At 35.1% G+C, this 16707-nt stretch overlaps 1 long non-coding RNA gene across 5 annotated transcripts in view; it reads left to right on the top strand.

Moving 5' to 3' along the window:
* The window catches only part of LOC113599874 (uncharacterized), a 186400-nt gene that overhangs the window by 75754 nt on the left and 93939 nt on the right, over positions 1-16707 (top strand). For 4 of the 5 annotated variants that reach the window (XR_008297796.1, XR_008297793.1, XR_008297797.1 and 1 more), the window contains 2 exons: positions 4767-4903; positions 11481-11629. This is a non-coding gene — a long non-coding RNA (uncharacterized LOC113599874). The remainder of the gene's footprint in view (positions 1-4766; positions 4904-11480; positions 11630-16707) is intronic. The other variant, XR_008297794.1, reaches the window with a different exon arrangement.

Below are 16707 nucleotides of genomic sequence, written 5' to 3'. Positions count from 1 at the left end.
TGGGATTGTGATGCCTCCTGCTTTGGTCTTCTTCAAAATTACTTTGGCTATTCGGGGCCTTTTGTAGTTCCATACAAATTTTAGGATTGCTTGTTCTAGCTTTAAGAAGAATGCTGGTGCAATTTTGATTGGGATTGCATTGAATGTGTAGATAGCTTTGGGTAGTATTGACATTTTAACAATATTTATTCTACCAATCTATGAGCACGGAATGTTTTTCTATTTCTTTAAATCTTCTTCAATTTCCTTGAAGATTTGATTTAAATAAGACAAATTTTATGCCTGAGTACTTATCCTTAAGCAACTTCGTAAAGCCTAAAATTTCATAAGAAATTATCTCCAACTTTTCTCCCTCTAAGAGATATATGATCTTTGACTATTATCATTTATTCTGAATTAAAGAAAATATGAATGTGGAAGGATTCAGTAAAATAAAATTAATCACCTTTAAAGAAAAATACTTAATGCAGATAGACACTATTCTAATCATTTTTGTAGTATTTCTATCATCATAATTAATCTAATATATTTTTTTCATGACACAGTGGGTTATTTCTTTTTTAACAAGATTATTAGTTTCTGTGTGTGTTGGTGGGGCCATGTTCCACTCTTGTGTTTGACCTATGTCAAAATTCTTTCTTATTGAAGAGTAAAGTTTATTGTTCATTGATGGAATCTGAAAAAAAGACGTCAGAAGCTAGATGAAGATGTACTTGTTGAACCTTTAGGTAGTGAAGTCATCTACAATTTCTGTATTTGCATTAGGAATTTAGGTAGAGTTATATATGTAAGGATGCTATATATATGCTACGATCACTGTTACTGATAGTATCTTTAATGAGTACTGAGCACACAAATCCAGCACTGGCCAGATAGAAAAATAAATATGCCTTGGTCTAGTAGCCATAATAGATTGCCAAGACTGCTGGATTTACATCAAGATAGATCACTGACTTCAAAAGCAAGGCTAAATGGCTCCTATGTTCCCAACATAATGTGATGTACATTCAATATCATTTCACTCTTATTGAAAAAATTGTTATGAATAAATACATTACATGATGGAAGGAAATACACTAAAATTTAAATATGGATATTACTGGGAAGTGACTTCTACTTTATTCATTTATTTTACCAGATTTCTATAATATCTATAAAAGCATGAATTACTTTTATGATAAAAAAATTAAATTTAGGCTACCCAGAAAGTCAACCTAAAAAATGAAAGCTAGCTGTTCTATTTTTTTAATTTATTTTTTATAATTGTATTTAAGTATATATATATGGTATAATTATCATTCCAGAATATGGGACTGGTCTTTGTAAATTTGTATACATCAAATACCTTTTTAGTATCTGCACCCCCACCCCACACTCCACCGAAGTCTGGCTGCGTGCAGTGTTTGGTGTTTCATTATAACAAAAGAATCCCGGTGAACAAAACCACATAGGTAGAATCCTTCACTATGTTCTGTCTTAGCAAGTCTTATTTTGTTCAGGTATGCTGCACAAATATACTCACGTTGGGTCTCTACCTCCTGTAGTCACCTTCAAGGACTTAGTAACTATGACCTCTTCCCCGGTGAATATGGAAAATTCATTTCAGATCACACTCTGTCATTTTCAGTGATTTTAATGAATTATGAAAGTCTGATCTTATAAGATTCCTCCACCCACATCCTCCCCCAGTTCCCCACACTTTGCATTTCCCATTGCCTCTAGGCCTGAAGTTTCATTCATTTGAAAACTATTCTTGGAAAGATCTCCCCTCCTCCAGCTGTTAATCTGTCATTAATGGACCATAAGTCATTCAGATATACTGCGCTCTTATGCAACCTCAACAGAGTGGAAAAAATCATTTGCTTTACTGTCAATGTAAAAACTTTTATCTTTTTTGACAGTTTTATTCAGAAAACCTCAGCTTTATTTTAATTTGATTCTAATGATGGTTTTCAGAAAATGATTTGAGTAAGTAAAAAGTTTAGTGCAGTAATAGCAGTCATGATTTCTGTGGTGGTTTCTTTCTGGGGTATTTATTGAAAAGATGGATTCCAGATACAGTGCGTCATTTTTGGCACAGTGGATGGAAGTTAATTATTCAGAGCTGGTAATGTGGTAGTATTTACTCAGGAATTTAAATGAGGAAGGCCCATTTGTTTTATCTCCTCTCTCTTTCCTAGCTGGAACTTCCCTGAGCAAAACTTAGATTCACAGATATTCCCACAGCTCTGAACTGATAGTAATTGTTAATTGTAAGGATGAGGTTAAGTGACCTTCACATTTTCTATTCATAAAAATAATGACCTGAAATGCATTCAGCATGCAGTGAAAATGAAATGGCTTTTTGCTCCTTTTAAAAAATATATTTATTTATTTATTTTATTTTTTAAGACTGTGAACTGCCATGTTGAAATCAAGGGTAGAGATATATGTAACAATCTGAGGTTGTTTTATTTTGGACATTTATGAACTGAATTAAGCATAATTAGGGCTCTACCTATATTTTCAAACTCATTTTCATGTAGTAGAGAAATACTAATCACATCTGAGTTTACAAGTCTGTAATGAATTTATGCTTGGTTGTTAGTAGTTAAAAGACAGAAACTAAAGCCTGTATTCTAAAAATAGTTTTATTTGGAAATATTTACATCAGCTTTTCACAAAGTAATATGACCAGCTAAAGTCTACATTAGCCTAAATAATGGAGTTATCTAATGGCAGTTCATTTGGTTATCAGTAATTTTGCTGTGGAATATCATCCTTCATGGAAATTATGGCAGTGATAGCTAAGGAAACAAGGCTATGCACATTTTCAGTCAAGAGATCTATGTATGAGCAATCTGAAAAATCCATCACTGTACAACTGCTAAATTAATAGCACTTTAAATGATTTTAAGACTCCATTGTGATTTCAAAGGGGCAGCTAGCTAAGGTTAGCTCACGAAATCAAATATGAAATTGAAAGTGGACGTTTTCTCTCAAAGCTTATTTTATCCAGAATTGCAAAGATGTAAAACAGGTAACAAAATACAAAATATATGTCAAAGAAGAATAGTCCTTTTGTTTGTTTTATTTATTTCTTTACCTGGATGGAGGCAAAGGTGGGTGGATAGCTGCCATGGAACAGGTGTAGAAAAGCCTCAAAGAGGAGTATCTTCAAATATTCCACAGCTGTGTTTCAAATACTTACTTGCATAGTGTCTCTGGGGAAATTGACATAGTCCAGTAAAAGATAACACTAACCATCATGTTCTATATTTTGCAATTTTGTTATTAGGTATTAAGTGAAAAGGAACAGAATTTTTTTCATCTTTCTTTCTTTTTTTCCCAGATTGCATCTTTATGCGACATTCCTCAGACTTCTCTGAGGAAAAAACATGTTAGTGAGAGGATTATGTTCCCATTCCACCCTAATTATTTGAAACAGAAAAGTTCAAATCAAACAATGAAGCTTTTCTAAATCTGAAAATGTTTCCAATCTAAAGATCTAAGGGCCCTAATAGTTTATAAGCTCTGCCTGCATAATTTAGGCAGGATGGTAAACACAGCTTCAAGAAATTTTAAGCCTTGCTTTCTAGACAGCATTAACTTTTATCCTCACTAGATGAAATCTTATAATACCTTACTGAATTGTTCCATTGTATTTAAACAACAACAACAACAAACCGTACAGATTTAGCAAATGTTAAAAAGGACATTAATTTCACTGTAGTTAACAAAAGACAATTCACTACTTAACAGAAAGCTATACGTGGGACAACCATGTAATTCTTGTAGATATATATTTTGTTAATTAACACAAAGTGAAAGTTTGCTTTGCAAACACCTAATGGGTGGGGTGGTGTTCCTATCAGAGTAATTGGGAAAGAAGGTACTGATGTCTGCTATAATTTGTATGCTTCATTTTGTTCAACTGCTTACATTTAATCTCTTTTTGTCTATTTAGCTTGGGTATAGGCCATTCATCATTTCACCAAATGTCCCCCCTCTACAGGAGGGATGGGCTTTGCAAAGTCTGTCCTCTGGACTTCATTAGCAGATGTCAGATAGATTGAGAGGGAGGAGGGAGAATCATTCTTTCTCATGCACAGGCATGGTGATGTTGCCCAGCTGTAGTCCACTCAGACATCAGAGCAGACACACCAGTTCCCAGCTGAGTGTTCCCAGGGTCAGAGCCAGCAGACATATAAAAGAGAAATACTTATACCCATCCAGTCCTTTGGGACTGATTCCATATTTACATGCACAACAATTTCAAGCAATCATATTGTTTTGATTCATTCTCAGGGTACTTTTTAATGTTACTGAGGGGTCCTGAGAGCCTATTTGAATACTTACAGATTTTTTGGTTCCATTTGCCTTCATGATTTTTCAGAATTTGTTTTCAATTAGTTTGGAGAGTGAAAATCTGGATTGGAATTTATGCAAGTTTGAAGAGACCACTCGGCTATTTACTGTCTGTGCATATATTGTTTAAAACCACAAGATAAAAGTGCTTATTAGAAGATAAATAAACAGATTATTTTCAATATATGAATAAAAATACTTGGATAAATGTCTTTGAGGTAATGCAGTGTTAATTCTAGTCTTAATAATTCTCTGTTCCACCCTAAAGGACATTCTCTTTTTTTTCTTTTTGCTGTTAGACCAACAGAAGATACATGATAAAAAATTGTTACAATTTATTTAATAGGCACTATATATACATTATTTAATTTGATTCTAATAACAAGTATATTACACTGCTTTTTATCCCTATTTCACAGGTCAAGAAACTGAGTCTCAAATATTTGATGGCAGTCTACCTGGGTCTAAAGCTTGGGCTTCTAACCAAGCCACAACATAGTGTTTGAATCTAAGGAAATATCCTGCCATCGGATGGAGCCACTCCATCTCTTCCTCTGTGAGTTCTCTTCATGCCTGGTGAAAGGTGTGGCACTTTTGTTTTCTTTTTCATTTTGCTCCTTAAATCGGTGACAACACTGCATAGCAATTAAGGCCCTGATGGTTGGAGTTTGGCTGAACTTGGGTTTGAGTTCTAGCAATGATTTCATGGATATGAAACCAGAAACACAGGCAACAAAAGTAAAAAATAGACCCATGGTTCCACATTAAATTAAAAAATTTCTGCACAGCAAAGAAAACGATCAACAGAGTGAAAAGGCAACCTATGAAATGGGAGAAAATATTTGCAAACCATATATCTAAAAAGGAGTAATATCCAAAATATACAAGGAACTCCTACAGCTCAATAGCAAAAAACCTAACAACCTGATTTATAAAATGAGCTAAGAACTTGAATAGACATTTCTCTAAAGGAAACATATATATAGTCAGTAGGAATAGGAAAAAAATTAATTACTCAATGTCACTAATCAAATTAAAACTATGCAAATTAAATCTATGATGAGATTTCACTTCAGACCTGTCAGGATGGCTATTATCAAAAAAAAAAAAAAAAGACAACAAGTGTTGGTAAGAATGTGGAGAAATTGAAATGCTTGTCCACTTTCGGTGAATGCAAAATGATGCAACAGCTATGGAAAAGAGTACAGAGGTGCCTCAAAAAACTAAAAATAGAACTACCATATACTATAGTATTCCCACTTCTGGGTATTTATCCAGAAGAATTGAAATCAGGATCTTGAAGAGATATTCGCATCCCATATTCATTGCAGCACTATTCACAAAATTCAAGGGGTGGAACCAACCTAAATGTCCATCACTGGATGAATGGATAAAGTGTGGTATATACATACAATGGAATATTTTTTCAGCCCTAATAAAGATGGGAATTCACCATATTCAACAACACAGATGGCCCTAAAGACGTTATGCTAAGTAAAATAAGCCAGTGACAGAAATACAAATACTACATGATTCCACTTATATGAGGTATCTTAAAAAGTCATATTCATAGAATTGAAGAGTGGAGAGGTGCCAAGCTGGCTTAGTTGGTGAAGCACACAACTCTTGATCTCAGGATCATGTGTTCATGCCCCACATTGGATGTAGAGTTTACTTAAAAAAAGTAAAATAAAAAAAAAAAAGGATTGAAGAGTGGAATGGTGGTTCCTAGGGCCTGGGGGAGGGGAAAATGGGGAGCGACTGATCCATAGGTATAAAGTTTCAGTTAAGCAAGATGAATAAGTGCTTGAGATCAAGTACTTATAGTACAATATAATACTGTACCTATAGTCAACAATACTGTATTATATACTTATGGGTTAAGAGGGTAGATCTCATGTTATATGTTCATGGTAAGTGTTCTTACATTAAGATGAAATTTTTTTTTAAGTCTTATTGTAGAGGGCACCTAGCTGGCTCAGTTGGAAGAGCATAAGACTCTTGATCTCAGGGTTGTGGGTTCGAGCCCTATGTTGGGTATAGAGATTACTTGAACAAATAAATAAATAAAAGTCTTATTGGAATTTTCATTGAGGAAGCATTAAATTTAATGGTTAACTTAAGGAAATTGATCATGTCAAAACTTTTGATTCAAGAAGGTACACCTTTCTATTTGTTCAAATATCTTGTGTCCTCAGTAGTATTTTAGAATGATTTCTTCAAACAAATCTTGCACATTTTCTTGTTCAGATGATTCTTATCTTTTTTTTAATTTTTAAAATGTTTTATTTATTTTTGAGAGAGAGAGAGAGAGAGAGAGAGAGAGAGAGAGCGTGAGCATGAATTGGGGATGGGCAGAGAGAGAGGGAGACACAGAATCTGAAGCAGGCTCCAGGCTCAGAGCTGTCAGCACAGAGCCAGACGCAGGGCTTGAACTCACAAATCTCAAGATCATGACCTGAGTTAGAGGCTTAGTTGACTGAGCCACCAGCTGCCCATATTATATATTTTTATTGCAGTTTTGATATTTAAATAAGATCTTTCCTTCCATTATATCCTCTGTTTTTAAAATATGCAGACTATTGATTTCTACATATTCATATGTGTCTAGCAGCTTAAATTTTTTTTAAGTTTCTTTTTTGAGTTTTTCAAACTCAAGGTTTTAATTCCATGCTCAAGAATCAAAAAGCTTGGTGATTGTTGGTCTGTATGATGAAGTCTAAACTCTTTAACGTGAAGGCCTTTTGTTGATACTTCCTGACTTCTCATGTACCACTATGCCACCACAAACATACTGAATGCTTATCATTCAAAAATGCTTCAAAAAATTGTTGAATACAAACAATTCTTGGATACTTTTCCCTTTGCTATAGTATCACTCTGCCTATAGTCTGCTCTTTCACTTCTACTGGTGCATTTGTAGGGAGAACACTTCATCTTTGTTTGGACTCAGTTTATGTGTCTCCTTTTCTGAGAACCCATTTAGATCCCTCAGACACAGTTAGGTTCTCTCTTCTTTCTCTTTTCATAGTGCTCAGTATAAGACTGATTTACTTCAGTCATCTTCTTACATTACCTCAGAGTGTCAAAGAAATTTTGGAATTTATTTGTTTTCCCACCAAAATTAGATCCAAACCTCAATCTCTTCCCTACTTCCATGTGCATTTCTCTCAAATCTTTTTCTGACCTAAACATTAGATTAATCTAATCTAATTTAATCTAAATCTCTGAATTCCTGAGATTGGTGGTATTGGTGGATTGGTGGTATTCCTTTTTTGTGACTCAAGGTACTTACAAAACCCTTCTACCTATATTATTTGGGATGGAATCTTCTACCCTTTCTAACCAAGCCTCCACTTCTCTTCCTACCTCTCCCATCAATGTGGTCAGAGCTTAGGGCATTGTTGGACCCCAGTTACTACAAGTGTGGTTATTATGTCCTAAAGATGAACAATTTATGTGAGGTATTCTCTTTTGTACTTACTTCTCCTGTGTGATATATCATACATAAGCAGGACATGGATTCTTGAGGTAAGCCCGAGGATCTCTTTTTCTATGCTAGCTTTTCCACACTAACAACTGAATGGTGAGTTAAGCTTAGAGGCAGACACAGCCCCTCAGATAGAAGAGGGAATCAGTAATCCTGCTTTAAGCTATATATAACAGTTCATTTTTTAAAATTTCTTTATTTATTTTGAGAGAGGGCAGGAGGGGCAGAGAGAGGGAGAGACAAAATCCCAAGCAGGCTGCATGCTGTCAGCAGAGCCCAACATGGGGCTCAAACTCACAAACTGTGAGATCATGACCTAAAACAAGACTGAGAGTTGAAGGCTTAACTGAATGAGCCATCCAGGCACCCCTATAACAGCTCATTTTAATAAAGACTCAGCATTTAGAATTTAGGGTACTGATTTTGGTGTGATAGACATAATTTTCCAAATTTAATGAATAATTGTAATGGATCCAAGAAGCTAAACAAATCAAATTTGAGATAACACCAAGTAAAGCACAGCAAGGTAATTCATAATCAACTTTCTGAAGTACAATGACATGAAACAAAATCTTAAAAAATACACAGAGGAAAAAAAGACATATTACATATATGGGGAGAATGATTCAAATGAGGGCTGAAATTTTATATAAAAACCATGGAGGCCAGGAGACTGTGGAATGACATCTTAAAGTGTTGAACGAAAAGAAAATCTGTCAATATTGAATTCTATATCCAGTGAAAATATCCCTCAAGTTTAAAAGCAAAGTAAATCATTTTCAGACAAACAAAAGCAGAGAGAATCTTAATAGCAGGTAAATATTGAAAGAAATGTTAACAGAAAATTTTCAGACAGAATAAAAGAGTAAATGGAAACTTGGATTTATAAATAGAAATGTGGAGTTCTGGAAATAATACATACGTGATTAAACATAATATAGTTATTTTTTTTTTCATTTTGAAAAGGATAATTAACTTTTTACAGCAAAAATAATATATTGTGGCTTTAAATACGCATAGAAGCCAAAATATGTGCAATAAATACACCAAAAACACAAGGCACAGAATAGAAATATATTGTTTTAAGGTTTATATATTATATATGAATATTTATATATTATATTTGAAGACAACATGTGATGAAGATATGTGTTGTAATCCTAGAGAAAACACACACACACACACACACACACACACACACACACAAGGCAAGGCAAAACAAAGAAGTATAATGAAATACGAATTAGGAAGTAAATGGGAATATTAAAATATATTCAACTAATGCAAAATACAGCTATTAAAGAAGGAAATAGCAAAGAACAGATGCACAAATAGAAAACAAATAACAAAATGGCAGGCTTACACCAATCATAGGAAAATTGTATCAAATGTAAATAGACTAGGGGTTCTTCTGGAATGGCTGAGTAGTTCTAAACGATGGTACCCTTTCATAGATAACCAATATTAGCTCTAGACAAAATACTATATAAACAAACAAACAAACAAACCAAAAACAGTGCTTGAAGGCAATGAAGAGCTAACAACAAAAGCAGCCAGATTCTGGAGGCAAAGTACACATTTGAAAAAGGCAACAGCACAGGGTAACTTACTGGGTTTCACATCTTTTATCTGGAAAGCAGGTGAGATTTGGCACTACATGGGGTGACTGAGTTTTTAATTAAAAAGTGCATAGACTTTCTAGACTGAAGAACCAGAGGACAGAACCTGGAGAAATACTAGCTGCTTAAAAAAAATTATGTTTTCTATGATATTTAAAGTCAGAGACTGGGAGCCCTACCTTCTTTGTATAAGCTCTGCCCAAATCTCTGAATACGCACGTGTGGGACAGACTCTAGTGAAGCCAGGGGTGGGGGGTAAGGGGGATGAACTAAGGTTTGAGATGCTATCAAGAGTTTGGAGTATAAAACCAACTTGGAATTTCCAGAACCCATTTTCCCACAATATAGAATTCAAAAGGTCCAAAACACAATCCAGTTTTACCCATTTTATAAGAATGCTTCTGCTTCTGCCAACCCATTGTAAGATAGAATAGCAATCAAAGGAGACAGACCCTGACAGGGTGCAGCTCTTGGTATTAACATACATGGATTTCAAAGCACTACTATAATTAACCTCAGGAGGTTTAAAAAAAATTCTCAAGGGGCGCCTGGGTGGCTCAGACGGTTGTGAGTGTCCGACTTTGGCTCAGGTCATGATCTCACGGTTCGTGAGTTCGAGCCCCACGTTGGGCTCTGTGTTGACAGCTCTGAGCCTGGAGCCTGCTTCGGATTCTGTGTCTCCCTCTCTCTTTGCCCTCCCTGGCTTGCACTCTGTCTCTGTGTCTCTCAAAAATAAATAAACATTAAAAATTTTTTTAAAAAATGCTCAAGAGCATGGAAAGGGGACATCTCAGCAGAAAAAAAAAGTATATAAAAAAGATCCAACTGAAAAGTTGTAGAATTGAAAAATACAATATGCTAAAAAAATGTTCACTGGATGGGATGATCCACAAAAAGGAGATGACAGCGTAAAAAGACACTGAACTTGAAACAGAAATAGAAATTACATATTTTGAAGCCTAGAGAAAAAAAACATGTAAAGAACAGACCTTCGTGGACCTCTGGAACGTTATCAAAGGACTAACATTTGGGACTGGAATTCCAGAAGCAGGGGGCAGTGAGAAGAGGACAGAAGAAATATTTGATGAAATAATGGCTGAAAATACCCCAATTTTGTAAAAGAGATAATTTATAAATTCAAGAAAACTAGCAGACCCTAACCAGGACAAACACACACACACAAGCATGACTAGAAACTTCACAGTCAAACTTCTAAAAACCCAAGATAAAGAAACAATTTTGTAGCAGCCAAAGAAAAATGACATATTATAGAGGACGCAATAATTAGACAAATAAAGACCAGAACACAGTGGGGAAACATCTTTAAAGTTCTAAAAGAGGAAAAACCAAAACCAAACAAAACCAGTCCTCTCCAAATTCTATATCCAACAAAATACCTACCAAGAAAGAGAGAAAAAAGACATTTTCAAAGAGGGGCGAACTTTTAAACATTATCCTCAGTAGATGTACACTACAAACAATTGTAAAGGAATTTCTTCATTATGAAATAAAATACAGTTGACCCTTGAACGACATGGATTTGAACTGCGTGGGTCTACTTCAACACAGATTTTTTCTTCTTCTTCTTTTCTTTCCCTCCCTCCTCCTCAGCCCTGCAAAAAGCTTTCGTATTTCCATTTGATTTGGGCTCCAGGGTGGTTAAAAAGCTGCTCAGTTGCTTCAGGGAGAGGCGAGGGCAGAAGCCCTGACGCCAGGGGGATGCCAGAGGGACCCCTCAAAGGCAGCCGGGCCCTGGCGGCTTCCAGCCATGCTTGAGGGTGAGCCTTCCCAAGAGATATTCATCCAGCCCAGCCCAGCCAGCCTGAAGCGGTTACTCAGGTGGTCGCCCCTCTTCTTTGTGAGTTTCACCTGCTCATCCAGGAAGTGGTTCTCCGGGAAGTCACTGAGTCTGCGCAGGCAGAACCCAGGGCGCGCAGGTATAAAAGGGCCTGGCTCTGGTTCCTCTCCAGGATTGGGGTAGTTTTTATGGAGCCCAAGGTTTTCTCCCATTTATCTTGGGTCAGCTTCTGCGCGTCCTGGAAGAAGGCGAGAGTGCTGCTCTGGTTTTGCGTCTTCAGTGGCTCGGAGCTCTCCTGCTTCTCTTTGGCCAACTCCCAGAAGTGGCCCAGCCCTCCAGAGCCACGTGTCCGTGAAAACAGACGCCAGGAGAGAGGTAAGTGTAAGTCCTGCAGATGCCCGTTGACCAGGTGGTTGATGGCCGTCTCCATCTCGGTGGACTAATTCTGACACATCTTGGAGCTCATGGTAGATTGGCAGTAAAGAGCTAAGATTAGAAAAATGGTGTTGATTGGTTCTGGAAGCAGAGGATGGTTGAGAAAATGGTTTCTAAGGTTGCGGCTGGAAAAAATGTTGGAGGGCCGTGGAGGCTGGAAGAAGGCGGTGGAGGCTGGCATCTCTGGTTCTGTTTTGTCTGAACATGGTTAAAAAAAATTTTTTTTAATCTTTATTTTTGAGAGAGAGAGAGAGAGAGGGAGGGGTAGAGAGAGAGGGAGACACAGAATCTGAAACAGGCTCCAGGTTCTAAGCTGTCAACAGAGAGCCCTAAGCAGCGCTCAGACTCACAGACGTGAGATCTTGACCTGAGCTGAAGTCTGTCAGTTAACTGGGCCATCCAGGTGCCCCTGTTCTGTGTGAACATTGTTGAAGCAAAAGGCAAATCCAGGGACCACTGGGAGCAGTGCTTACATGTAGATTTTTTACAGTACTGTAAATATATTTTCTCTTTCTAATGATTTTCTTAATAACATTTTCTTTATTTTAAGAATATGGTATACATATACAAAATGTGTACATAAAGTAAAATATATGTAATGGATTGTTTATGTTATTGATGACTTTCAATCAACAGTCAACTATTAGTAGTTAAGCTATTAGGAGTCAAAAGTTATACATAATTTTCCATTGCTCCAGGGGTGTTGGTGCCCCTGACTCCCATGTTGTTTAAAGGTCAACTGTAATACCAAAGGAAAACTCAGATCTTCAGGAAAGGATTGAGATAGTCAGAAGTGGTAAATATCTGGAAAAATGTAAAAGCCTATTGCTTTTTATGATAATTTCTAAAAATACTTAGTTCTGATTAAAGCAAAAGTATAACATGCAGGGTATATAGTGGTGTAGTGGTAATGCCTATGACACTATAGTATAAGTGAATGTGAAGAGGAAAACGGATCTATGATGTTAGAAGGTTTATATATTTTCAAGAACTATTATTATATTTATTCTAAGTAGACTGTGAAAAGTCAAGTATACATATGATTCCTAGAATGCTCACCAAAATTAATGTAGAAAGGTGTAACTAGTCAATAGATAAAATTACTTTCCAAACATGTGAGTAAGCCAAATACTCCCAATTATAGGACAGAGATTATCAGGTAGAATAAAGAAGCTAATTTTCTAAGTACCATGCACATATTAATTTTAAGAAAGGTAGAATAGGTATATTAATATATCAGAAAATAAAGTTCAGGAAAAAGGAAACATTCTATAATGATAAAAAGAACAGTTCTTCAAGACGTCCTAACAATACTAAATGTGTATGTACCTAATAGAATTTCAAAATGATTGGGGGAAAATATTAACAGAACATGAAGGAAAAACCGATGTATCTACAGTTACAGTAGGAGATTCAAAACTCCTCTCTCAGTAAATGATAGAACTAATTGAGAGAAAAATCAGTAAGAACATAAACAACTTGAAAAATTTTATTAACCAACCTGATGGTATTGACATTTATAGAGCACTGCATCTAACAACCTGCAGCATACTAATTGCTTTCAAACAAATGCACACAGAGCATTCACCAAGATGGGACATATTCTGAGCCATTTAAAAAGTTTCAATTTCAAAGGTTGAAATTATATCGTGTATATTTTCTTACCACTGAGGAATTAAAGTAGAAATCAATAAAAAATGACATCTAGAAAAGCCTCAAATATTTAGAAATTAAGCAATCCAGGTCTAAGAAGCCTATGAGTGATAGAAGAAATAACAAAATACAGAATATTCTAAGATGAATGATAATGTCCAAAAATTATGATTTGTGGAAGGCAGTTAAAACAGTGCTTAGAGGGAAATTTATAGCTCTATGTGTTTAGTTTGGGGGGGGAAAAAAAGCAAGGTTTAAAAGCCAGTCATCTATCCTTCCAGCATGAGAAGTTAAAAAAAGAAGCATGTTCAAATCGACATTAAGTAGAATAATGAAAATAAGAAGAGGAGAATAAATTAATGAAATAGATACACAGTAAAGCAATAAATAAAATTAACTGTGGTTCTCTCAAAAGATTGTTAAAATTGATAATCTCCCTATCTACATCCACCAAGGAGAAAAAGAGTACACAATGCCCAATGCCAGTAATGAAATAAGGATGCTACTATAGATTTTATACATATTAAAACGATAAAAAGACATTTTAAAAACACTTGAGCCAATAAGCTCAACAATTTTGATGAAACAGAGAAATTTCTTGGCAGGATCTGGGGGTGTGTGTGGACAAACTGTTTTTTAAAAAAAGATTTTGAATAGCCCAGGATCTATTAATGAAATATATTAGTAATTAAAAATAATTCTCCAAAGAAAGTACCAGGCCCACAATGCTTCATTTGTGAATTCTGTCAGAATTTAAACAGGATTGCCTGGTGCTTCAGTTGTTTAAGCATCAGACTCTTGATTTTGGCTCAGGTCATGATCTCACAGTCATGGGATTGAGCCTGTGTTGGGCTCTGCGCTGACATCATAGAGCCTGCCTGGGATTCTCTGTCTCTCCCTCTCTCTCTCTCTCCCTACCCTGCTAGCACACATGCACACATACTCTCTGTCTCTCAAAAATAAATAAACATTTAAAAAAAACATTTGAGCAGCAAAAATACATATCCTATGTAAACTCATTTACAAAATAGAAAGAAACACTTTACAACTCATTTAATAAGGTCAGCATTACCCCAATATCTAACACAGAAAAAATCGTTACAATAAAATAGATCTACAGGCTGAAATCCCTCATAAGCAAAATTCTTTAACAAAACAGTAGTAATACACACGCACACATGCATGAACACCCCAGTGGGGTCTATCCCATTTCTACAGTTCATTCAAAAGTCAGTATAATTTACAATCTTAATAGAACATTTCAGAACAATCTGGAAAATCTGTAAACACCAAAATATATGCATAGGAAACATTTGACAAAACCCAAAACTCATTTAGATCAAAACTCTCTCTAAACTAGGAAGAGAAAAAGACTTCATTTTGATGAAGAGCATCTAAGAAAAACCTATAGTTAGCATCATACCTAATAACGAATGACTGAACACTTTTCCCTGGAGAATGAGAATAAGGCCAGCATATCTGCTTCACCACTTCTATTCTACTTTGTAATTTAAGTTGTAACCAGTGAAATAAACTAAGGGAAAAAAAGATGAAAGTCATGTAGATTGGAAGGAAAAATAAAGCTGTCTTTATTTACAGATAATAGAAATTTTAAGTAGTTCAAGCAGTCTTGATTAAGTGAATTAGGCAAAATTATATGATACAAGGTCAATTTATTTCTGTATGGTAGCATTGAATGAATGGAAATGATTAACAAATACAGTTTACATTAGCATTAGAAAGCAAACTACTTAAGATGAACTTAATATTAAAGTACAAAGCTTATATACCGAAAACTGGCAGACTATGAGAGAAATTAAAGAAGACTTAAATAGAGATATATCATACTTATGTGTTTTGGAAAATTCACAATTAATGAGATGTCAGTTCTTCTCAAATTAAACTATAGTTTCAATGTAGTCTTAACCAAAATTTCATCCATTTTTTAAGATGTAAACCAACAAGTTACTTCTAAAATTTATGTGGAAATGAGAGTGCTTAGAATTTTAAAACAATCTTGAAAAAGGAAACAACAATAAAGTTTGAGTTCTTACAAATGATTTGAAGACTTATAAAAAAGCTAAAAAGAGAGTATGCTTTTGACATAAGAATATATCGATGGAGTAGGTTAGAGTCCAAAAAATATTTATACCTTCATTGTGAAGTTTCAACGAAGACTCCAGATTATTCCAATGGGGAAAAAATGTCTTTTCAATAAATGGTGCTGGGATAACAGGATCATGATATGGGGGGAGAAAACCTTGTCTCATGCTTCACTTCATATATAAAATTTAACTTGAGATGGATCTCAGAACCAACCATAAAATCTAATACTATAAAGTTACCAGAAGAAAACATTGAATAATATTTTCAGTACCTTGAGATACACACATATTTTTTAGGACATAAAAAATCAGGACATAATTTTAAAAAACTATTAAAGTTTACACTATCAAAATTGAACAATTCTTTTTTTTTTAATGTTTATTTATTTTGAGAGAGAGAGAGAGAAAGAGGCAGAAAGAGGGGGAGAAAATCCCAGCAGGCTCCACGCTGTCAGCATAGAGCCTGACGTGGGGTTTGATCTCATGAACCAAGAGATCATGACCTGAGCTGGAATCAAGAGTCCCGTGCTTAACTGACTGAGCTACCCAGGTGCCCCTTGAACACCTCTTTTCAAATGACACAATTTAGTAAGTGTAGAGATAAGCCATAGACTGGCAGAAAATGTTTGCAATGCATGTATCCGACAACTTCTATCCAGACTATACTGCAAACTCCTACAATTCAATAAAAATAAAGGCAACCAGTCTGATCAAAACATAAACAAAATATTCGTGGTTGTCACCGTAAGAGAATGGAGAATATATTGATTGAAAGACGTACTAGGATTTTTCTGGGGTGTTAAAAAAAACACCTTGATCTAGATGTGGATTACAGGGTGCTGTTTTCAGAACTCTTCAAATGATATACTTAAGATCTATGACCCTCTCTTTTTGTAAATGGTACCTGAATAGAAAAAAAAAAATATGGTGTTACTTTAATTTCCAAATTTGCTACAACACCAATCTGGTAATGATTTCCTCTTTTGTATCAGGTAAGTTAAAAAATCACAGGTCCAGTAATTTATTTTAATAAAAATGCAGAACATTTAAAAAGACCATCAGTATTACAATATGTGTTCAAATCTAGAAAGCCTATTTGCTGGAGGATGTATGGGAAACGAAACTATCATCTGAGCTCAGGTTATGGTAAATAACTTTTGCTGCGATTAATAGAAGTGTTTACTTCTCATTTAAAAAGTAAAAAAAGTATACACCCATTAATTTTTCACTTGCTAATGCAATAATCAGGTATGATTTTAA

Source organism: Acinonyx jubatus, chromosome C2, assembly GCF_027475565.1.
Source record: "Acinonyx jubatus isolate Ajub_Pintada_27869175 chromosome C2, VMU_Ajub_asm_v1.0, whole genome shotgun sequence".
Lineage (NCBI taxonomy): Eukaryota > Metazoa > Chordata > Mammalia > Carnivora > Felidae > Acinonyx > Acinonyx jubatus.
This window is presented reverse-complemented; position numbering and strand designations above follow the sequence as displayed.